Source organism: Electrona antarctica, assembly GCF_951216825.1.
Source record: "Electrona antarctica genome assembly, chromosome: 21".
Taxonomy (NCBI): Eukaryota; Metazoa; Chordata; class Actinopteri; order Myctophiformes; family Myctophidae; genus Electrona; species Electrona antarctica.
In genome coordinates this window covers 20677870-20704096 of record NC_136802.1, presented here as the reverse complement: position 1 = coordinate 20704096, position 26227 = coordinate 20677870, and the positions used below count along the sequence as shown (strand labels likewise).

At 42.4% G+C, this 26227-nt stretch overlaps 1 protein-coding gene across 2 annotated transcripts in view; it reads right to left on the bottom strand.

Annotated features, from left to right (window-relative positions):
- The window catches only part of pea15 (proliferation and apoptosis adaptor protein 15), a 51989-nt gene extending 42311 nt beyond the window's left edge, over positions 1-9678 (bottom strand). Inside the window, exon 1 of one of the 2 annotated variants that reach the window (XM_079490916.1) lies at positions 9219-9678. The gene's annotated coding sequence lies outside the window, so the exon portion shown is untranslated. Of the gene's footprint in view, positions 1-6348; positions 6541-9218 lie in introns of those variants that run through there. The other variant, XM_079490917.1, reaches the window with a different exon arrangement.
- Positions 9679-26227: the final 16549 nt, after the last annotated feature.

The window sequence follows — 26227 nt, the reverse complement described above, 5'->3', positions numbered from 1 at the left end:
GAGAGAGAGAGACGCACAGAGAGAGAGAGAGAGAGAGAGAGAGAGAGAGAGAGAGAGAGAGATCAGCAAAAGAAAAGAGAAAACGATAGAGACAGGGAGAGAGAAAGGAACTGGGCATAGAAAGAAAACAAGTGAATTAGGAGAACGAGAAAGCAGGAGAGACACACAGAGAGAGATAGAGAGAGAGAGAGAGAGAGAGAGAGAGAGAGAGAGAGAGAGAGAGAGAGAGAGAGAGAGAGAGAGAGACGCACAGAGAGAGAGAGAGAGAGAGAGAGAGACAGCAGGAGAGACACACACAGAGAGAGAGAGATGCACAGAGAGAGAGAGAGAGAGAGAGAGAGAGAGAGAGAGAGAGAGAGAGAGAGAGAGAGAGAGAGAGAGAGAGCAGGAGAGACACACACAGAGAGAGAGAGAGAGACGCACAGAGAGAGAGAGAGAGAGAGAGAGAGAGAGAGAGAGAGAGAGACAGCAGGAGAGACACACACAGAGAGAGACGGGGGTAGAGATAGAGAAACAAAGGACAGGAATACACTGGCAGTGACATATCCGTTTCCTGGCCTCAGTCAGCGGGAGGCCAGTCAGAGGATATCATGTAGAAGGAAATGAGAACCGGAGGAAACACTGACAATAACAATTACCTTTGCACTCCTTTGTTTAAAAAAAGAAATTAATATGAACTTATGAAGTCCAACAATCATCATCAACGCGTCCGTGCATAATGATGTGTCAACAAACAACAAGCGCTATAGTGTCAGGCGTGTTGAAATGCAACCCTCTTTTTATCCTTTTAAAAAACACAGCGGGTGGTGCGGGCGGCGGGTGAGCGGGGAGGGAGGGAAACGCAGAACAAGACCGGAGCCAAGGGTTGATGAGTTCACTTGTGCACTATAGCTTTCTTTGGCCTGACGTGGTTGTTGACCCTCCTAACACAACCATTATCTTTTGTGATGAGAGAGGATTAACAGATTGGATGCTACTCTTCTTATCAAATAAAACCTCAGGTTGCCTTAAGGCGTTTTATATTGCTTGAGTATATTGCTTTCAACGACAAAACCGCAAGTCATTTGTCCGTCAGTGTAATGGTTCCCCCATCATTGGCTCCAACGCTAGCCAAAATCTCCCCACCCTTTTATCTCTGAATCTAATCACAGATAATGATTCTATTCAAAACAAGCTTTATTGACGGTTGGTCACGTCGCTAGTCGCAGTAAAAGAAAATACTCGGGTGGTCCGCGACCCTCCTGCGATAGGATTGCTTATCCATGAGCTAACTTCCAGTGGAATGGACACAGACTGAAACAATCGCAGCAAAAAAAAGGGTTCAAACAAACTCATTTAAATAAGAGTGTCCAGTGCAGGTTTTGATTACATGAGAGGGTTTGGAAAGCAGAGATGGGGACAGTGAGGGCAGGGCGAGGCACTGGAAAGAATGCTCTGGCGAGACACTGACACAATGTGACGATTCTACAAACGCATTCTGAATCAGTAGTTCTCACCCTCTCAAGACTTTTCAAAAATGTTCATGAATAGCAGATGCACAAGCTTGCAGCACGGCGCTGTGAGCTTTTATATCTTCTGTTTTTGAATAGCCAACGCAAAAAAGGAGAAAGGAAAATGATACATATGCTTTCCTGGTTTTAACATGGGTTAAAAAAGGACCAGAACACTCAATTGTCTATTCACAGCTTTGAATTGTATACGGTATGATAGATTTTTTTCGACGATAACTTTGACAAAAAAAGGTAAAGGTTCTATCAAGTTCAGTGTTAGATAATCTTAAGCGAGTTGCACATCTTTGCAAGTTGATTTTCATGGCAAACTGAAATGGAAAGGAATCCATAATTTCCTCCCTGGAGAATCATCAAACAAACCATGCTTTGGGAAAAAGGTCAGCATGCAGTGTGAGTCATAGTCAATGAGGTAAACATGGTGTGATTAACCACTTAACTCCATATCGTTGCTGTCGGGCACAAAACCTCCTTCCTATCTCCATATTTTAACTTATTGTGTGTTTTGTTTGTTTGTTTGTTTCTCATAAGTTAAAGCCAATTTACAATTATAATTTAGGCATTTAGCAGACGATCTTAATCCAGAGCGATTTACAGTAAGCAAGAACAACACATGGTAATAAATCGAATACATGTGACAATAGTCATCAAGGATCCTAAGCAAACTAAGACATCCGTCTAACAGTAGAATATCTGTACAATGAAACAATGAGAATACACTATACAGGTACAGTGCTATGTCTACATAAAATGCTATCTAAGTCACATAAGTTCAGCCTTTGCATACGCCTGTAAGGTCGTCGAGAAGGGAGAAGAGTCTGAGACGTGTGGAGCGTTGTCCCGGCTGTTTTAGTGAAGGTTCTGCCAGCCTCCCTATACTTTCGATCATGCTACAGCGTCACACAAAATCATCAAAAGTAGCAGATGTGCTACTACTCAACGCGCTTTGAGTTTGTAGATCTGCTGCTTTTGAATTTGAATCCTGAAAAGTAACTGTTGTGGACGTTTTCACCCGACAGAGATATACTTTGTTCACCAGGGTTCCCTCAGAGCTCTATACTTGGCCCCTATACTTTTTTCCCCTAAATCTCAGCAAGCTCACAATGCTAGTAGAGATTGTCTATTATTTTGCCAAATGTTCGCCCCAAAATAGGGAGGCTATAGGTTTCAGAAACAGTAAACTATTTTGTATTATTTTGTAGTTTTGTTGTTTGATTTTGTAGTTTTGTTTTATTTTGGCTTTTCACTTCAGTTCTGTTCCATTCCTCTCACAAACAATGTGCATACAACACAGTTGCTGAATGTCTGACAACAAATACAGGCCGGGCCTATCAAACTCTGAAGGTAAAGACATCCCAAACATCAACCAAACAAATTACAAAAAAAATAAAAAATAAACAGTAGTCAACCTCTTGTTTTTGTTTGGGGAAAGTATCAAATTGCTCTGGTTAAAAACGCAGGACTTCCCGAAAACCGTGTTTGACTAAGTGCCTGCAAAACAGTCAACCACAAACATTCCCCAGCCAGGCTGCGAAGACAACCGACACCACCACAGACACACACAAGCACACACACACACACACACACACACACACACACACACACACACACACACACACACACACACACACACACACACACACACACACACACACACACACACACACACACACACACACACACACACACACACACACACACACACACACACACACACACACACACACACACACACACACACACACACAGGAAGTGAACCCGTGAGAGGAAGCACATTTCTGCTGCGCTGCCCTTTTTAATCTCCCCTCCGAGTCAAGAGATCGATACATCCAAGTGGAGAGGGGAGTCTGTCTCTGACCCACAAAGCTGAGTCAAAGGCACACGTGCACTCACGCACATGCATGCGCGCGCATGCAGACAGACGCTCTTAAACCAGAATGATAATAATCTGTACATGTGGGTACTAGGTCAACAAATTAACCTGGCATCTGTCTAAATGACATGCTAACGCACGCACGCACGCACGCACGCACGCGCACGCACGCGCGCGCGCGCACACGCACACGCACACGCACACGCTGCCTAATTCCACACAATCATCAAAATGTAGCTTGTAGAGATATAGGATGCATTGCTGCTAATGTTTAATTGATTTTTACTTGAGTGCAACATTAATGGCCATAATGTGCAGCTTCTGTATAACATCAAGGCCCTTTACATAGACTGTGCATTACATTACATTCACCCATTCACACACACATTCATACACCGATGGCGAAGGCGCCAACCTGCACATCGGGAGCAATTAGGTGTTCAGAGTGTTGTTCAAGGACACTAACTCTGCGGGAGCCAGGAGATCGAACTGGGAACCTCGCAGCTCCCATCCGACAGCTCTACCGGCCACTCTACCCTGCCCTGGGCCACTGCCACAGCTCTACCGGCCACTCTACCCTGCCCTGGGCCACTCTACCCTGCCCTGGGCCACTGCCGCCCCCACACTGCTCTACCGGCCACTCTACCCTGCCCTGAGCCACTCTACCCTGCCCTGAGCCACTGCTCTACCGGCCACTCTACCCTGCCCTGAGCCACTGCTCTACCGGCCACTCTACCCTGCCCTGAGCCACTGCTCTACCGGCCACTCTACCCTGCCCTGAGCCACTGCTCTACCGGCCACTCTACCCTGCCCTGAGCCACTGCTCTACCGGCCACTCTACCCTGCCCTGAGCCACTGCCGCCCCCACACTGCTCTGACTCCATCTCACCTCTACCGGCCCATCTCTACCCTGCCCTGAGCCACTGCCGCCCCCACACGTCTCTGACTCCATCTCATTTCCTTTCGGATCCATTCCACTCTGATGTACCACAACCACCAACATGTGCGTTACATTACATACAGCACAGCGTGCCGCTAACGTGATTGGAATGCAGCCTCACAGGAAGTGCTGTGACAGAGTTGTAATACATACATGTGTCCAAACACTCAACACTTGTGTTTGAGGCTTTTTAACCCCTTAAGGCGATGATTTGATGAATGGCTCTCCTGCCCCTCCAGCTCCATGTGCCCATATACGTGGGACTCCCAAACTGTGGGCAGAGGTCCACTATGGGTCGTGAGGATATTGATAGTAGGCCATTGATAATGTATCATGTATATATTTTTTTTTATTTCATTTGTTATCTTATTTTTTTAACCATACGGTACCATACGGTGTCTCTAGTGCTTTTGTTTTCACTCTACATTAAATATTTTAGCTGAAAATTGCCGATCTACAAGCTCACAAAGCGTGATGCGCTGTGAGCTTGTCAATCTGCTATTTTCAGCAAACCTATTTTTTTTTTACCAGAATACGGATGGATGCTGGGGTTCAAGTGGTTAATGTAAAATTAAATGTCATGGTATTTTCTTCTTTTAAAAAATTTGTTTTCATTGTGATTAGGTATAAATTAGGAACCAGGTATACTACTTTAGTTCCATTGTTCCAAGACGGCACACAATCAGTTGATTGGTCATTAAAGTAAACGGGCCCACCCATCTGACCACTTAACACGGAAGCTAAGTGGCTGCTGTATGTGTCAAGTAGTTGTCAGATGGGTGGCAAAATGTCTTCTAAATCCTTTACAGTTTTCTGAAAAACCTATGTTTCTGTCAGTGGTGCTCAACCTTTTCCATGCCAGGACCCCCAGAATTATATGTATTTGGCCGCAGAGCTCCATCTGAAAATATGTTGTTCCAGGGACCTCCCAGAAGCAAGGATTTGAGTTAAAAACGTTTTCACGATTTTTCAAAAATAGCAGATCTACAAGCTCATAGTGCGGCACCGCTATTTTTCAATAGCTAAAGCATAACATAATGGTTAAAACACCAAAAGGGGTTCTCGTCCAGAATGGGTTAACTCTGCCTTTAATCTGCCTTTAGGGAATGAACCCTAAGAAAACGGGGTCATGTAAGGAAGATAATGAAAATGAGAGGCTTTGCTTGCCTAATTCCTAAATCAAGGCCAAGGTGGTTACACACCATAGTGTTAATTTAACTCCAGGAGGACACACATGTAACCAAATGGACCTACATTTAGTATAATAGTGCAGTATGAGAACCAGGGAGACCACCTGGAGTTGGTAACTAAATAAGGGCCCTTATCTTTAACTCTTGAGAGTGTAAAATTAAACCAAATTGACCCTTACAGGTCTTTTTTAGTTTCAGCTATATTTAGTTTCATTTTATATACGCTCTCAATTCTCTTAATTTAAGTCTACACAATTAGAGAATGTAAAATAATTGTTATTTTGATCAATGTTTGCCTGTTATCTCTCCTATCTGTGGTATCACATCGAACACATATTCTTTAGTTTTGAGTCTGAGAGGCTAAATCTCATCAAATTGGTGTCTCAAATACCGAATAAATAATAGACCTTGATATGAAAAAGGCCTATTGGCCTAACCACTGGCCTAACCATTGGCCTAACCACTGGCCTATTAGTGTGTAAATGGCAGCATACAACTTAGGAATGAGGCACCCAAGTAGGCTAAATGCTTCTCAGTAACCTCATATATAGCTCCCATGACTTCTATATGGGGCCAATGAGGTTTACTGTACAATTAACTGGTTCTCAGCCAATTGAAAATGTTTTCTTTGCTTCCGTGTTCCATTCAGTCAGTAGCTATATACTCAGTGGCAGTCGAACCTCCCCACAATCGTGGCAAGCCAACGAGCACAACACAAGCCACAACAACCAACAACAATAGTCCCCTAATGGACAACAAGCGGCAGCCCACAACGGCGTTCAAACAACAACCAAATACACAGAAGGAACCTGCGATGCAATTGTATTTCTCACTCACCGCTTATGGCTGTGGTGTGATCTGTGATGCGCTGCTGTGAGCTGTCACTCAAAGAGGGGCAGCAACAGAAAAGTCCAAAATGTGATGTCCATTTCCATCCTGCACTCCAATGTTTCGACCCAAATTCATTAATTCCATTCATTCATGATGACCCATTGTCAATTTAACCCCAACACATGCAGGGAGATCTGCTTCCTTTTCATTTGACCAACTATGCCTATTAAAGCACAATTTAACAAAACAACTCTCTGCCAAATTTGCTTGACAAAAATGCACCACTGCTCCTCCTTGCTATTATCAATGATGCATTGCACCTGTGCTGACACACCCAACCTGGGAATATTGCGCCACCCCTTACCCCTAAACTTATTTGCCATTTTATTATTATTTTAAAACATTTTAAAATAGTTCAAATAGCTGATCTACACAAGCTCAGAACGTGTCGATTTAAAATGTTTTAAAATAGTAAAAAACTATCAGATCCGTCTGAAGTGAGTGGTGCTGTACTTGTTCTGTTCTGTCCTGTACTGTACAAGCTCTTCTCCCTGGCCTCTGTCTGTGTGTTAGGCTGCACAACAGTGACACTCTGCACAACAGTGACACTTGGTGGTGACAATATGCTACTTCCGTGCTCGGACACAGGGACACACATACATAGCTGTCTATGCACCACTCAAAAATGGCAAACAAGTTTAGTTTAGGGATAAGGTGTGGTGCAAGATAGGGCCCCATTTGTCAAGATTAGGGGGAATACAAGTGTTGTGGAGAATAATAATATTACCTTGTGAAAGTGATCATAAATTTGTTCAAATTTGCATTTGATTTGTATAGTTATTTTACAGTGTAATTTAATAACAGAATAATCAACGCAGATATATAAAGATACATTCATAGATTATTAATTTTTTAATAAATACATATTTTTTTCTCCTGGAGCAAAGGCAGCTGCCATGCATACCTTGCCATACTTTTATTGACAGTAGCCTAACAGACCAGTGGTTTGCAACCAGTGGTCCCTGAGGGGGTTCCAGGTGGTCCCCTGCAGCTAAATGATGGAAAGCTGGTAACTAAAATGGACCCTTATAGATCTTTAACTCTTGAGAGTGTAAAATGGAACCAAATGGACCCTTACGAGTCCATTTGGATCATTTTACACTCTCACAAGTTCATTTATTGTTAAACATCTGCATTACTTACAAGATATACACAATTAGAGCATGCAAAATAATTGTTATTTTGATCAACATTTGCCTGTTATCTCATATGGTACCACATAGTGACATCGACAGCATTGAATTATGGACAAAATCCTATCCAACGATAACAAAATATTATTTCGTTTTTGGGTCTGAGAGGCTACATCTCATCAAATTAATGGTGGTCCGTGGCTCAAATGCTGAATAAATAAATAATGGCCCTTGATATGAAAAGGGTTGAAAACCACTGGTAGGCTATATATGATATAGGCCTACTGTACTTACAATAGCCCTCATCATCATGCACAATGGACCATGCTGGGCTCACACACACCCAGCCCCCCCCCCCCCCCCCCCCACGCACACAATCATTCACATAATATAAGGATAATATCCATTCACATATAGGCCTATAGGCTATAGGCTACAATATCCACCTGGCGTTCACATGCACGCGCACGCGCGCGCACACACACACACACACACACACACACACACACACACACACGCTCCACCGTCACACAGGTGGTAACTTACAAGCTATACGCTTCGTGCATACATGCATGGAGGCACAATTTATTCGCTTATAATTATATATCGAACGATTTGGAAATAAAGGTGGGGGGTTAATAATAATATTATGGTGATATGGTAGAGCTATAGTCGATTACATAACCCCCGCCGTTCGTTCCGTCAATGCAAGAAGAATGTCCCCCATGGGAGAGAACCGGAGGGGGAATTAATCGCCGACGACACGACGTGCCACCGATGTCAAGTTCACGGCCACACACGGGCACGTTTCCGTCTCAAGGCCACATGGATTAAACTTGACGAGGACAGTCAGCCAGGAACACGGTGCAACATCTCAGACGACAACCTAATAGTCAGACAATATTGTAGACAGTATTTTTACAGTTAGTCGAAGAAGTCAAGGCTGCATCTCTCTATGCAACGGAATGCGAGCCGATGATGATTCCTCCTCCTATAGGCTGGTTTATTCCCACCGAAGCAGTTATGCATATATATATATATGTAGCCAAACTGCAAAGGAATAATATAGGCTAGTGAGTGGCTACTATATGATAGCTTTAGTGATTCTCAAACTGTATCATGTCAAAGGATCAAAACATATAAAAATGATATAGCCATAGGCTATTTGGCCGAATCACGGACCTCCGTTTTAAAATTACTTGTAAGTTAATTGTATCAGTAGCCTATAGGCTAATCCTCATGATTTGTCAATATTATTTTCTGATCGGCTATATTTTTCGAATAGCCCGAAAAGTAAAGAAATATGTGTTTTAATTTAAACTGTAAATCTGTATATTCCTCATTTTGCCGAGCAGTCGGGAATCGGGTGCTCTGGATGGACCCCCCCCCCTCCCTCCCTCCCATCACCCTGGGGGGTGTCCCGGCCCGGACCCCCACTATACTTTTAGAACCAGCATGTTACAGTTCTCCTATACTAGCCTTGGACCAAGACTATAATATAGGCCTATATGTATTGTGTTTATATTTTAAATAGATACGAAAGTAAAAGTCATCAGACTCGATCAAAGACATCTATGATGGTCTTGATCAAATGAAGGCTTTAGTGTTCTCCATCCAAACTGGAGCTAAAGACACTACATGAGTTTGCAGAATGTTAGCACCGTCTGGTACAGCAGAACTTACCCTGGACGCAGCAGATATGAGTCAGCTGGAGTAGAGAACGGAGCAGAGATGCTGTTTCGTTCGTTGCAGGAGGAGGGTTTGTAGATCTGATGATGATGCTGTCCTCTGGGTGTTTGTCTGACACAAAATGTGAGTTAATAGTATTATTATTATTGAGACGAGCCTTAACGGGAGGATGTTGTCTGTGTTTGTGGAGCAAAAAAAGATCAAAAAAATTAAAAGTCCAATAAGTCTCCTCGCTCCGCCTTTATTGGTTTCACTTTACTTTGGATCAAGTGGATTTTGATGGGGGTTTTTAGTTTTGTTTTGTGTTATTTATTTTTTAACGCGGATACTCGACCGTTAAGAAAAGATGGTTGACATGAATGTGGTAGTTTTTTGTAGTTTGCAGCACGAAATAGATGAAGGAGGGAAGAAAAATAAACGCCGTTTATATTCAGCCGGTAGTTGATCTGCTCCTCTGCTCAGCTGCGTGCAGTCTGTGTGCCGGAGAGAGGATGGAAAACGCCTTTTCCTCTCTCTCTCTCTCTCTCTCTCTCTCTCATCCCCTCGCCCCCCCTCTCTCACACACACACACGCACGCACGCACGCACGCACGCACGCACGCACGCTGTCTGATTCCGCTGCTACGCAGACACACACATTTTTCGAGGCTGATGTCACCGCGCTATCCGGTCCACAAATCCCTCCCCCTTCTTTCTTCTTTCACTTGCTGCCACAAAGCACCCCCCCCCCCCTTTTTTGCTGAGCCACAGACAGTACAGCAGGTTTGTTGACTTCCCAAATGAAGTGAAATTACCCAACTTTTTCCTCATTGTGTTATTGAACACCAGGGAGCATTTCATAGGCCTATATAGGCATGCTTACAATTTTAAAATTTAGGCATAGATATTTAGCAGACGATGCTCTTAATCTAGAGACTACTACAAGTAAGCAAAGTAAACAAGTTAATACTAGGCTTGCATCAAATGCATATAGACAGTGTAGTACCGGTACCGCAGTAATCTAGGATAGAATCAAACCAAGAACCTGTCATCAGTCTAAACATTAAAAGTATGCTATTAAAATACATTGAAATAATACAAACGGGGCCCGAGACCGACGGCAGGAGGCGAGACCGAGTCGAGACCATTACATGGCAGGGTGGCAACTTGCCACCCTGATTGCAATGCAAAAATCCAACATGGCCGCCATGTGAATATGGTCTATGCCAGCGGTCCCCATACTTTTTTGGCCGTGCACCCCCTGTTACCTCCTGACCTAGACACACCCCCCAACGCTAAGTCTCGTTGTATTTGGCCGAAAATGATAAATTTTTGAGGGGCCCTCCTATAGGTTTGTTTTTAGTTCAATGTTTGTTTTAAAAACGCCATTGACAATGAAGGGAAAATCTTGTCATCTTGTCCCTAACACAAACATTAAATGCCATTAACAATAAAGAGAATTTAATGTTTGTTTTGACACCGTTTGTTTTACATCACCATCACCTAATCATAGCAACATGAGTTAGACTTTAATATATTAGCGCCCCTCACTTCACACGGGTGTGATTTTTTTAATATGATTATGGCAAATAATCACAGAATGTCACTGCACTGAGAGACATGCAGCTGCACATACTCCTGCAGCTGCATGCTCTATACATCTCATTATGTTTACCGGATTTTGCCACTTGTGCTAAATAACACCATGAAAACCGCCATAACCCTTCTCATGTCACGCACGCCCTAGAGGGCGTTCACGCACCACAAGGGGTGCACGCATCACAGTTTGGGAACCTCTGGTCTATATGCCATAGACTATGATAAAAGGTAAATGGTGCATTTATATAGCGCTATTATCCAAAGCGCTTTACATAGATTGTGCATTACATTCACATACACATTCATACACCGATGGCGGAAGACACCATGCAAGGCACCGACCTGCACATCGGGAGCAAATAGGGGTTCAACTTCAGAGTCTTGCTCAAGGACACTTCGACACTAACTACAAGTTAAAGATGTAAGCTACAAGATAAAGATATAAGCATGCAATGTAATTCAATTAAATTCAAAGGTGTCAAAATATACACAGCAATGCACAGGGTCTTCATAAAGCCATGGTGACAACTTGACAAGTGATAATGACTCGTCATGCTGTGACCCAGGGAGGGTTATATTATACAGTATTATACATCAGTATGTCATCATCATCAGTATATCGTTGCTGTCGGGCAGAAACCTCTTATGTCCATGATATACTATTTGGGTTTGCCTTTTTTTCTTGTGAATTAACGCCCTACTTAAAATAGCCGATCGACAAGCTGGAAAACCCGGTGCGAAGAGACACATTTTGAGCTCGTCGATCTGCTACTTTTGAATTTGAAGTAACAGTAACAACGCACGCATGCACACACGCACACGCACACGCACACACACACACACACACACACACACACACACACACACACACACACACACACACACACACACACACACACACACGCAAGCATACCTTCACATACTTGTTAAACCACACAGCTGTTTAAACCATCGAGGAAACATGAGGAATGTTCTTGTAACTTAAACCCACGTTTAGCCACGTTCACAGGTGTCCTTAAGTCAGTGGTTCTCAAAACGTTTTCATGTCAAGAACCCCCAAAATGATGATGTATTTGGCCACACCACAGACCCACATGGTTTTGCCATGGGAACCCCAAGAAGACAATATTTATGTAAATCAAATTCAAAATCATGGTTCAAAACTTTGATATCTGTCAAAGAAAATTCTAAAATAACAAGCTTATAGATCTGCTATTGTGGATTGTGATGCTGTATTAACACATTTTGCTTGTCATCTAATGGTTTCACATACTGTACCTGACTACTATGTGCGAAAATATGCAGGGCAGGATTAACCCTTTGTGGTGCCCTGCCCTGGGCTACGACCAGGTGTGGTGCCCTGCCCTGGGCTACGACCAGGTGTGGTGCCCTGCCCTGGGCTACGACCAGGTGTGGTGCCCTACCTTGGGCTACGACCAGGTGTGGTGCCCTGCCCTGGCCTACGACCAGGTGTGGTGCCCTGCCCTGGGCTACGACCAGGTGTGGTGCCCTGCCCTGGGCTACGACCAGGTGTGGTGCCCTACCCTGGGCTACGACCAGGTGTGGTGCCCTGCCCTGGGCTATACGACCAGGTGTGGTGCCCTGCCCTTGGCTATACGACCAGGTGTGGTGCCCTGCCCTGGGCTACGACCAGGTGTGGGGCCCTGCCCTGGGCTACGACCAGGTGTGGGGCCCTGCCCTGGGCTACGACCAGGTGTGGTGCCCTGCCCTGGGCTACGACCAGGTGTGGTGCCCTGCCCTGGGCTACGACCAGGTGTGGTGCCCTGCCCTGGGCTATGACCAGGTGTGGTGCCCTGCTATACTCTGGTATGAGCAAGAAAAATATATCTCGCCTCCAGATGGTGCAGAACTCGGCGGCTCGCCTTCTCACCAACACGTGAAAACGTGAGCATATCACACCTATTTTAGCTACTCTTCACTGGCTCCCTGTGAGCTACAGAATTGATTTTAAGATTTTATTGATTACTTTTAAAGCACTACATGGTCTAGCTCCCATTTATATAACAGACTTGCTGCAACCCCATAACCCTGTGCGCTGCCTCAGATCATCGGATAGGGCCCTCCTAGTTCCTCCTGCAACGCGTCTGGTCACTCGGGGTGACCGGGCCTTTGCGGCTCGCGCACCTTTGCTCTGGAACTCCCTGCCCTTGGCTCTTAGGTTAGCAGAATCAGTGTCTTCTTTTAAAAAACGCTTTTAAAAACACATCTATATGCCAAGTGTTTTTCCTAATATTGTTTTTGATTGTTTTATTGACCTGTTATTTTCTTCATATTTCATTGTTTCTGATGTTTTGATGTTTTGTTGTTTTGATGTTTTTATGATTACTGTTTTATAACCTGTCTGTAAAGCACTTTGTAACTATATGTTTGGAAAGGTGCTATACAAATACAATTCATTCATTCATTCATAGAGACAGTGCAACCGTTTTTGGAGGGAGGGCAGAATCCAATTTTTGGAGTGCATCAGGAATAAAACATCTCTTTTGAACTTGGCAGCTACAGAACAGAAGCATTTGCATACCAATATGAAAGCAACAGCCACTTCTAACTGCAGTCAAGGGGTTGCCGCTGACTAGTCGTCAGAGAAATATCGATGTTCTGGAAACCTCATTTTATATCTAAAACTGCATTCAAATCCAAAAACAGCAGTAGCAGATCTACAAGCTCAAAACCGTGTTTCGAGCTTGCATATCTGCAACTTGTAATTTGTGTGACACAGTATGGTCAAATAGGGCATTCATTTACGAAAAAACGCAAAAAGTTTGATTATAGTATGGACCTATGGGGATGTCCGACTCCGAACTAATTGGACTCTGAGGTAGTGACTGGACACTGTTGTACATCACTGATGAACAGCAGGTGTGAAGTCACACCAACTCGGAGTCCAATTAGTTTGACTCATGCCAGGTGTGACTCATGCCCGTTTTGTTGGTGCCAAACGGCTATTATCCCTATGTATACTGTATACAAAGATCTGTCAAAAAAAATTAATGAATCAATCAAACAAAGAGGGATGATATACAGATATACAAGCTCACGTAACACAGCATGAAGTTTTTGAATAGCCAACTTATAAATTTTTTTTTTTTCCTGGCATCGAGACACATTAAGAACTTGTAGATCTACTATTTTCAAATGGCCCAAATGTATATTTGGCTGAAGTGGTTATATGTTTTGTAATAATAATCAAAATCTACAAAGTAACTATAGTAACTAAAGTTTTCTAATAATTGTAGTGGAGGAAAAGTATAATACTAGAATCTTACATCTAACGACACGCGGCCTGCGTTGTTGTTGTTTCTCCGTTGTGAATATCGTGCATGTGTCCGAGTGAGACACACCCGCAAACCGTAGGCCTACATTTTGAACCAAGGCAGACAGCTACTGTATGTGTCTTTGGCCACTGACCGTGTTGTTTCTCTGTGAATGTCGTGTGTCCGCTGCTTTGTGCATATTCTCGGGCCATCGCATCACAGAAAGGGAAACCGCAGATCTGGGTTGAAAGCGCAGGGGTAGGGTCGGTGGTGATGTATTATGTATCGTGGCCGCGGAGCATGGGCATAGGCGGCGCTTCCGCACGCTCCGCATGCGCCACAGTCTATGACTTGCCCAACTGAACTGCTCACAACTTGTTACCGTCCCAATTGTAATAACAGATTTGCCTCTGAGATGTAGTGAGGTATATAAGTCAAAGCACTGACAATTGGAAATACTTCAGTAACGTAAAAATACCTCAAAATGTTACTTGTGTACAGTACTTGAGTAAATGTAATTAGTTACTTCACACCACTCAGCCCAGTTATACCAAAGGAAATGAATGGCTTTCTGACCGTGCTTTGTTTCTTGTTGTCGCCGCACTGTGTGTAGCAGGGTTCGGGCCATAAAGTGACCCAACAAAAGCCTAATTCATGCCCAGGGATCCAAAGATAGGTCTTATCACGAGTTACAGCACAGCAGCAACATAACCATGACTGTATCTTTCATGTGGAATAAAGTAATTGATGGAGCAACAACATCCACCCCCCCCCCCCCCCCCAATCGTCATGGGACTCACAGCGGAAGATTAGGCCATTCAAAAACACTGAACCAATTGACCCAGACCACCTCATTATCACATCAAGTGTTGTATTATATATATGAATATTCCTGGCATACTGTACTCAAAACACTATACATGGGTCAAATATATTTCAAAATATTTTAAATTTCAATTTCTGTTAAGCAGCAAGCTGATTTAGATTTACATTAGGACATATTTGCACAACTGTAAAGACGAAATGGAAGTGGGGAGGCGTCGCATCCGCTATGTGTCTTTATCTCTGCTTCCGTTGCTCCAGACTGTATTTTGAAAATTGTGGGAGACAACAGTCTGGCTTGCGAGACTATAGTTAGTACCCACAACACGAGCAGGATGAGGTTTTGAATGTCTCTCAAAAGCTGCAATATTGATACTAGCGTAGTGCCCGTTGGGCACTGGCCTACATGGAACGGAAGTTGTAAATGCATGCCCCACCCAGTTATTATTATTAGTCTGTGTCCCTTTTATGCACATATATGGAGTTCTTTGACAGGCATGCCCAAATATGGAGTCTATGCAGACGTCAGAACATCATTGTGATGTCAGAACAGGCCAGGTCCATATATGGAGATCTAGGGGTGTACAGGTGTCAGGTGTGATCAATTGGCTAATTTGGGCCCTGTCCAGAGCTTGGGCAGGGGCCAACCGGGCACTGAACTCCCTGTGGTGGTGTGGAACGTGTGTATCGAATTTGAAGTTTGAGTGGAATGCCCCTTTAAATAAGTCTTAGAGACATGCTTAGCCTTATTATAGAATATAATCTATTTATTTAATTATCATTAGGAAACACGTTATTTTGGTTCAGCAGTGTTTTTGCACTTGCAGATGGTCTTCTTAACCTGTGACTTGCTATAAACTCAGCCCTGTCCTGTCACTGGGTGGTTTCAATACAACAACCAGCCTATTGTTCTCCAAACATATGCAAATGACCATGCACGCTGTCATTTGCATTGGAGCTACAGACAAAAAAAACCCTGCTACATCAGTTGGCCGGACAGACCCAGACAGAGATGTACTGTAGCTTTGTATCGCTGTGTAAATCTAAAAGGCCAGAGAAACAACGCGTTTTCTATTCACTATTTCTGTCTTCACAAAGTTCACACAAGTCTTACTTTCAGGCCTTTTTTCTATGAACGAATGAACAAATGAATTAATGAATGAACGAATGAATGAATGAACAAATGAATGATTTAATGAATTAATCCATCCATCCAAGGATCTATGTAGTCTGTCTGTCTGTCTGTCTGTCTGTCTGTCTGTGAATTACATACAATAAGCAAGGCAGCAAAAAACTAATAATGACTCATGGTTTTTAAAATATTCATATCAAATTGTATCCGGCCTGTGACCTATGTCCTGTGTCTGTCTCATCATGCCACCCCTGTCACCGTAGTAGTCAGTCAATCACTCAGTGAGTCACACGTCTAATAATAGACTATATTGTGCAGGCCATTAACTTGGCCCCACCGTCGTCCTGTTTTCATGCTGAACACACTTGTTGTTGGAACACACTTTATTCACTCTTCACACGATGGCGTTCTGTGAAAATAGTCAAAGTATCCAATCAACAAGCTCACGACAAACACCATGTGGAAAACATGATCTTGTAAATTGGATCCTTTGTGTGCATTGGGCCTGGTCTTTATATAAAATATAAAGACCAATGCAAATCATTGTAGGCAAACATTTTCAAATATTATTTCTAACATGTAGAAAATGTTTGCCTACAGTGATTCCGTGGCTATTACTATATTTATCCTGCATTAAAGGACCTATAACATAAAATTCAATTTTTGGGGTGTTTTTTTTTAGATCCCCTGTATATTTTCTATCCCCACAAATATGCAATTTTGAACAATCAGGATTTCTCATCATATAGGGGCTTTTATGGAAATTGCGCTCAGGAACAGCTCAACTGATTTGGTCGTATTTGTGATGTCATCAATGTCACCCTACTTTGTGTAATTCCTCCCCCTCTTCAATCTTCAGTTCCAAATTTGCATTTCCACTTTGTTTACAATGTCCGCACATTGTTAATTTTTTCAAGCTGGCATGGAATGGAAACAAGCCTGTGTTTATTTAGCATCAGTATTATAATGACTCAAATATTAAATAAGTTGCGTATCAGCGCCCCCACCATTCTATCAGAGCGGTGATTGAGGCTCAAACCATTAGAAATAAGTTTGAGGGACATAGACAATGTGATATTAAAATTCACATTATAGCTGCTTTACTACAAATAATTTGAAATGACCAAACCTGCCTACCGATGTTGTCACCAGGCAGCCCTATTAACGACGTTGGTTGTAACTTGTAACAGAACGAATCTGGCAGCCATACGGCTGTGAACGGGTACAATGGCTAGCAACATTCTATGAAAGCAGAGGAACACACACAAATGATAAAGACAAGCATTCTCATTTTGGTGAAGCTGTGAACACCATATGAGGAATGTCAACTCGATGCGTCACTAAACTGATCATTTGATTACTAAAACTGCATTTAGATGAAACTGTGGTCGACATTGTGGTTTATCTCAACCGTCATATACAGTGAATGAGTGCTGCTACTGTAAAGAAGCTTCACACTGCTGACTTTGTAGTGTTGCATGGATATACTGTACACTCACACACCCCGAATGAGTTCATCATTGACTACTATATTACAGATGGGCGGAAACCCTGTCTGTCTGTCTGTCGTTCTGTCTGTCTGTCTGTCTGTCTGTCTGTCTGTCTGTGTGTTTGTGTGTGTGTGTGTGTGTATAGAGTGTCTAGTCTAATAGGGAAGTTCTTGTTGTTTCCCTGCATCACAAGACTCATAAAGCGGAAGCGGGAATAATTAAGGCAATCGCACTCACTGCTCTGAAACCACACAATAAAGACAGCTGGGATGAAGGAGGAAAGAAAGAAATAGCTGTGTACGCTAAGTCATAGGGGCCATTGGGCCTGCCGCCTGGCGGAGATAACGAGAGAGAGAGAGAGAGAGAGAGATATATAATTCTGGGCTCTGTCAGTGAATGGAGTGCTTATTTGAGGGGTGAGTCAACAGAAAAAGACACAATGAAAATGCAGAGTCATTCTACCCCTCCTCGTTTAATCCCCCCCCCCTCCCCCCCACACACATCTCTCTCTGTTTCCGTTTCTTATTATTTGTTTTGAGTGAGTACAAATAGCCTACAGTAATATTACCATCACCTTCCTAATACTGAGTACACATGCACTTCCTTTAGTACCCACTCAGGTCTCTGTGGAGCCAGTGGGTGCTTCAGAACAGTTTCACTGCGGACCGGGCCTCTACTACTACTATATTATACCACTATTGTTAGGTAGGTTTAGGTTGAGACTGGAGTTGAGACTGGAGTTCACAATTAGATGTTAGACAACAATTCGCAAGAACTGAATTTGGAAATGGCACACCATAGAACGGAGAGGAATGTGTATCTTTAGCTCTCATTTTTGGTGGACCTTGACATGAAAAAGTTTGAGCACTACTGATATAGAAACATTATGTTTTTATAAATAAAAAGTCTTAATGGGTTCATAAAATAAGTTTTACCTTCTCTTTACATTTCACTCTATATTTCACTGGTCCTCCTTTTACTTCCCATACTCATACCCCTTGCAGTGTCCTTTGAGGTGACACTGATGTGACAGCACTAATTAGGTTGGTGAGCAGCACTAATCATCAGGCCGAGCTAAGCAGAGAGCATCAGCTCAGAGTCCATCAATAGCACACCCCATTAGGAACGCTGGAGACGGTGTCAGTCGCACCGCACAAACAACTCAACCTGCGGGGTGACAGTGACAGTGACAGATGACAGTGAAGTGACAATTTAAGGACTTGGAATACCTTAATACCTAAAACCCCAGCATTCCGAAATTAGCCGATCGATAAGCTTACAACGCGGTTCAGCGTAGTGCGTTGTAAGCTTATTCAAGCGAAAGCTTTCCCCACAACAACAGAAAACAGAAAATACACTAGCATAGGTTAAAAGAAAAGTTACTTAGTGCCACTTTAACATCACATCTGACACAGAACATGACAATGTCAATGTTCTCATTGTTCTGTGCCCGGTCGGAGCTGCTGCACTGCTCTCTGGATGTTATGTAATATCTCACGTGTACCACTCGTTATTGGTAATATATGCCATCAAGAAAACGGTTAATGCAGAATTCTCCTTTAAGAGCAGACAACTTTATCTGCAGGGTTTTTCCAACACAAGCAAAGAACACAGCTAGCCATGCAGCTCAGAGCTCATCGTGACCGTGACACATCCACAATCCCAGGGTTTATTTGTCACTCCTATAAACATCAGGTACACGGTGTGAAATGTCGGAATGTCCTGTTCCTCAAGGCTATGCGGGCGACAGCACCAACACAACAGGAAGATAACAATAAAGCATCCGTGTCATTTCTTCAGCACACCCAGGTCCCTCCGTCAGCAAGGGTGGCGGGGGGGGGGTCCACACTGCCACCGGCACCGGCCAGTGGCACGTCGTTTGACCGTAGACTCTTCTGTCATCCTGGGGAGGGAGAAATTGGACAGTGGGGAAGGGGCGGCCTCAACTCAAAGTACTGTAAGTAAGCCTTGCTGAGCCATGAGGCCCATATAGGGGCAGGAGCCTATGTCACAGGGACTTACTCCCAATCCAACCCTTGATGCTGAGTGCCAAGCAGGGAGGCACTGGGTCACAGTCCTCCCAGTCCTATGGCGGACACTCTAACCACAAGGCCATTGAGCTGGTTTTACTGTACTTAAGTACAATTTCAAGGTATTTTTAACTATACTTTCCAATCTAGTTTACTTCTACTCCACTACATTTCAGAGGCAAATATTTTACTTTTACTTTTATGTAAAGCATTTTAGCTGAATTGAGTACATGAGGACCCCAAGTCGATAGGCTTTCTTGGATTCATCCTTTTAGCAGAACCTTGTATTGTACTGTAGCTTCCCTGTGCTTGTCCATGCAAACTGTTAATACAGTATTCAATCAATCAATCAATTAAAATGGACTTGCAGGTTAAGGTAAAACAAAAGATTCAATGATAATTATTATCCATTACCTGTGCTTCCTTAATTACCCCCTGCTGGTGAGGACCATTTAACATAGTAATTACAGTTACCAAATGAAACGTAAAGAGATGTTTAACTGTTGCTCAGAACCACTGCTGCTGAGACACACACACACACACACACACACACACACACACACACACACACACACACACACACGTGAAGTGAGGGGCACCAATCAAATCATCACATCCCGTGCTACAAACACACCTCCACACAAAGCTGTGCATAGGAGGGGCAAGCGCCCCTCAAAAAGTACCAACGAAAGGATGCCTCTGCACCAGGAATAACCCTCAATGCAAACAACTGAAACAACAAGCAAATATATAACTGATGTTTCGGTGTATTCAGAGGTCCTAAATAGCCATCATGCTTCTTGCTTCAATAAGCCTCTTCGACCTACTTACTTACTTACTTACTTACTTACTTATAAATAGCATCACGATAAAACAGGACTACACAAACCTTTTAAAATATAAGTGTAAGCCAAAAAGACTATACTCTACATATTATTACATAATGAGTCCAATTTAATGGTCCTTCCCAGTAACAGTATAGTTGACTGGGGATTTGGAGAACTGAGCGAGGAAACAAGATTAGGTCAAAACCTAATATATGCAGAACCATGTAACTAATGCTTGGAGGGATAAAGGAAGTTGTGACAGTTGGCCGGTGTAACTTCAACAGTCAGTGATGCTCAGGGTTTCTTGTTGAGGTTTTGGCGGTGCCACTTTAATATAGATCATCTAGGCTGACTGGAACCAAAGCTCAGACATACAGTAGAATATGTACTCAAACATGGCCATCAAGTATACTCTCTGATTGATTGACTGCTGAGTGCAACATAATACACCTAAAAGTTCAAATTAACTTTGGATTGAAAATGTATAGCCAGTTAGGCGTGATTCATACTCCTATTTTAGAGCCGAATAAAAGTCGGTTCGGCTCTGTAGAGCCTACAATGTGTCGGCTCTTCGGTGCTACTGAAAATTTCTGACGAGCCGAAATCATTTCGGCACTACAGTGGTAAAATAGGAGTATGAATCGGCCCTTAGAATTGAGCCTCAGGGGTCACCGTAGGGCAGCTGTACTGTCCATTTCCTCACTGGCAACAAGGAAACGTTTTACTGAAAGATGGAGTGCCGTGATTTTTGTATTTGTTCCAGTTTTTCATGTGAGGTGAGTACTTCATTAGACCCCTTGGTGTGGTTCTTATGTGCAGTGATGTCTTCCCTTTGTATTTAGGGTTTCTTCCTGGAGGCTGAAACCTTGACAGTCAAACATGCCAATGAAAACAAATATATAGTATAGTATAGATATAGTGACATCACAATATGTTCCCCTCCCCCTTTATCATACATACAACAACAGCTGTGGGGTCTGCAGGCGGGCCCATGCATTTAGCACGAGGAAACCCTGTGCAGCTGGCGGTTTAACATTGAGCACTACCGCGTTTTGGACACATGGAAAACATGCGGAAGTATACCGTTCTTCCAGGTGCTTCAAAACGCCACTGAGCAACTTCCATCGAAATGAATAGCAGGGGGCGGGGCAGTCCGCCTTTATAACTCTATGGACCCACCAGGCAAACCAGGCATACTTAATGAACTGGTGGGCGTGTCCACATAAAAACGACATTTTAACAAATACTGTACACTATCTTCCTCCTTATATACCGTATTGTGCCGAATAATTACAACCCCCATTTTTCAAGACTAATTTGTGGAAAAAGAACATTGAATCAAATCATTGTCAAATAGTCTAGTCCCCGATTATAATACGACCCCGTTTTTTAAGATATTTCCATTGGAAAAGATTTAGTCTTTGTGATGGGATTATTAATACTCATAAACAGAGACTTTAAGAAATCATCGAGGTAGAGAGTGGACTGAAACAATGTACACGTTTATTACAAGGAGTGGTCTGTACCAGCCCAGGGAGGTGCACGCATGCAAGCCTCCAGAACTGTTCAAATGAGTCTCTCTTATACAAAATGAAGAAGCACAAATACATTGGAGGTGTGGTCAGTGGACAAGACTAAACATGGGTCTTGGGTCTTGACAGACAATCAACAGGTGGAAGCCTTGCTCCAGGCAGTGTAGTATTTTCTGCCACTACATTCCACCATTTCAAATATGTAAATTAAATGTCTCATATTAATTTATACCAAGGAACATGAGATACTATACTGTCTGCAAATTTGCTACAAAAAGATGACTTATATATGGACTATCTCCTAGAGTAAGAAAGGTTTACATTTAAGTGTATTCAATGTCCACCCACATGATAATTTTCTTTTTATTACACACAACTTCTGATGGCTGGTAGGGGCGAAAACCCTTTTCCTTCTTATTGGGAAATTCCAACCTACGACCCTCGATTTGTCTTGAGCGATCACTCATAAGCCAGCATCAGGTGTAGTCTTTTTTCGTGGTTTTCTCCTCCACGCAAATGTTCTCCTCTCCTTATGTTTCTGTCACAAGTTGTGGCATGGCATTTTAGTCTTTTTTCCCCATGGTGGGCCCAGTATTTCGTCTTTATCCGGCTCCCATCGCTGTCACTGGGGGGTGACTGTGGGGATGGAATGCGTGTGGGCCTTGTAGGGACGTCTGGAGTCTCTGGACGGACATGATGATGTGGCTTGGCTCTCATTGGTGTCACTGGCCCATGTGACATATTTATATGTCTGTCAGGTTTTCTTAGAGGGAGAACAACTTGCAGGTAATTTTGTTCACTTGAATTATTTCCACCGTGGTTAAAAAGGTGGTTATACAAAATTCATTTCAATATTATCATTATTATTATTATTATTTTACATTAATTGTCTTCAGCTTCAGCTTGTTATGTAGACAGCTCTAGAATTGCACTTTATGTAGTCATAGCACTTTATAGTACACATGTATAATATATTATATAGTATAGTATGTATAGTTTACATAGATACTCCAATGTTACGTTCTTAGTTTACGCATGATTCATGATAACTACTTTTTATACATGTGATGTATGCCATGCTTTTTGTTATTGCTTAATGTAAGTCGCTCTGGATTAAGAGCGTCTGCTAAATGCCTAAATTGTAATTTATATAACACTAGACTGACGTCACTGTATGTGTGTATATTTACCCATCATACAAACCCAAATCCTTTCAGTGCTTTCTCTGGTTGTCTTCATTTGTTTGTTTGTTTTTTCCTTGTTCAAACACATCTCCTGATATGTTTCTCTTAATTTATTGGATTTCAGAGCTGGAAAAAAACAAAACAACACACTACCCCTATTCTAAAACATTTGTTCTATACTTTTCCCCAGATGATAATACATAATTAGGAATTTATTAAGATCTATCTTGATCACAGTTGATCACAATCTTTCACAGTCTGATTTATGGTTAACTCCCTCTCTTATGGTTATTAGCTACATTGACAGGTTACACATTATTGCATCTTTACACTGTATTTCATCACTACTAGTATCCTCCTGTCAATATAAATATTTCAATAATGTATGAGATCGTGTGGGAGTTCTTACCTTGTCGATGCAATGTCTATAGATACTCATTTTTCCCTTTGTCCTTCCTCCTGTAATTGCATTGTATCACAACACTCTTCCTAGACGAGTTATTCTAAGTTTTTAGTGAGTTAGTCAATATCGCCATATTAACCATGCCATGCACACTGGGAAAGGAAGATATTCATTAAATTGTCAACACATTTAGACCATCTCATTGATTCACCGTCCAGTCCTGGAAAGTAGGAAAGAACAATTTTCATTAGAATAACTTCACCTAAAAATAACACTGTTGTACACAGTGATACCTTAAAACATTTTACTTACTTATAGGCCTACTCGATAAACATCACATTCCACACATACCCGGGCCATTCATACCTCCACACTTGCCACTGCGTAGGTCTTCATTCTACTTCGCTCCATATCACACCAAATCTGTGTAGTGGCCTAACCCATAGGTCGCCACTTGACCCCCGGCTGGGCCCCACCTGTCTGCGCTTTTAACAAGTCATTGAAAGCGGGGTTGTCTAGTGGCACACCACAGTGCTTCTGAAAGCAGTTCTACAGTCTATTTCTGTAGGTGTCACAGGTTTCATCAGGCCATTGCTTAGTGCTGTGAATTTTTTTCCCAATCAGTGGGTACTGGAAATGCTGCTTTGATGCTGTCAAAAAGACCACCGTGATTCAACAGCTGTCCAGTGACAATGTGATTTTGTGCTCCATTCACATCAAAATGTTCCCTGAGATGTAGCCATTTTAATCCAAAGACTTTGCGAAATAGAGATTCGAGCATTCTTGCCGATGGCTCATACATCTCAATCAAGTCTAACACAGCTGCACATCAGCACTCCACGTTGACTTTGTGGTCTGGAAGGTCCTTCATGATGTCTTTCAGTTCATCAGGTGTCCAGCGTCGCTGCACATGTACTGTTGAAGAATATGTGTCTATTTCTGAGTGCTGTGCCCCAGTCCCCCGATGAGGATGAGGTTCTGGATATGGAATGAATGGAAATAGCTTCCTTGGACAAAGTGTCTGTGACACCTGCTCCCCCCTGTCCTTGATTGTTTTTGAGGGGTTCAGGTTGTTCATGGTTGTTGCTGTTGTCTGCGGGCTGTTCCTTGGGTGTAGTAACAGAGCAAAGGTTGAAGATGAGGTTAACGGTTCCATTCGGAACGTGTATGACGAGTACAGTGGCACCAACAGTTATGCCCCGAGCCGTGCCATCGACTATGTGCAGAGACAGCTTCAGTGCTGCGGAATCCACAATTACTCGGATTGGATGAACACTCGCTGGTTTAATGAAACTAAAAACAACAGCGTCCCCATTAGCTGCTGCAAAAGTAATACAGAAGCCTGCACTGGATCTCTTGCTCATACTGAAGACCTCTACCCGGAGGGATGTGAAGTTCTAGTTGTGAAGAAACTAAAAAAATCATGATGTATGTCATCTGGGCTGCACTAACATTTGCTGCAATTCAGATGCTGGGGATGCATGCAATCTAAAATGCCGTAGAGGTTTTGTTTGTTTATTGTTTCAGCAGCCTACTGAATGTAGTTTTAGAGGTTTGACAATATGTCGCCATAGACTATAGACTCAAGAATGTAAATGAACTGTAGGGACATTTGAAGGAAAAATGAATTTGAATTAAATTATGTTCAACTTAAACTATACTCCATAAACTATACACTTCTTAAACTATACATGTCCCCCCTCTGAGCACTTCTGTCGGATATAGATAGAATTTATCCATAGAATTGCTCATAATTGCTAGAACCATCGCTTTACTTTAAACATTTTTAATCTTACCTAAGCTATTTAACAGCATCAACATCCTATTAACACTAAGCTATTTTACCCTATTCGTCACTTCCTCCTGCCAGTCCATCTATAATTGAAACAACGTGCTAGGTATGTTTTGTGCACGCAGATCTGCTATTTTTGAAAATCCTTTTCTATCTTTCGGTACATTTTTTTTCCTAACTTCAAATAAAATGATCTCACATCTATAAAGAAATAAACTAAGGATAAACACATCTAGGAATACATTTTGAAAAACACACACTAACAATAAACTTTCTCCGGTAAGTAGGAAAGCCGACTTGGTTAAATGGTTTTTAACTGTTAAATCTCGCTCATTGAAAATAGCTGATCCACGGGTTCACTCAACTGATTTCTTAAATAAAATGCTAGTATTTACATGACTCGTAACTTAAAATAGTATGTACATAATGTTCTCTTTGTTAAAATAGTATTTACATGACTCTGCTGTATATGGTTTACACTATTATTGATATATTTATTGATATATAAATAAACACCATGATCAACTAGACATTCAAACCTCATAGCTTATCATACAAATGTGTATGCGTCTTAATTAATTGACCAGTATGCTTGCTGCTTGATTGTTTGATGGAAAGTCCAGATAATAAAAATCCTTCCTTCTAAAGTCCTCCTCCGTCACATTATTGCATGGACAAGTCCCTGTCTGAAACAAGGATGCCGGCTGGAAGCGACAACTGTTTACTGAACTGTGGAGTATGCTGCACTTTGTAAAAATGGCAAAATATAACTCCTAACGTTGTTGAAGTGGGACACATATATCCCCCTGACTTATTTACAAAATCATTCCTGCATCCCAGGACTCATTTACTTTTAAAAATTACTCTTCTAAGAAATTAAAAAATGACTGGACACATCTAGAATCAATTAAACACATCTATAGTTAAATTAGAAGATAG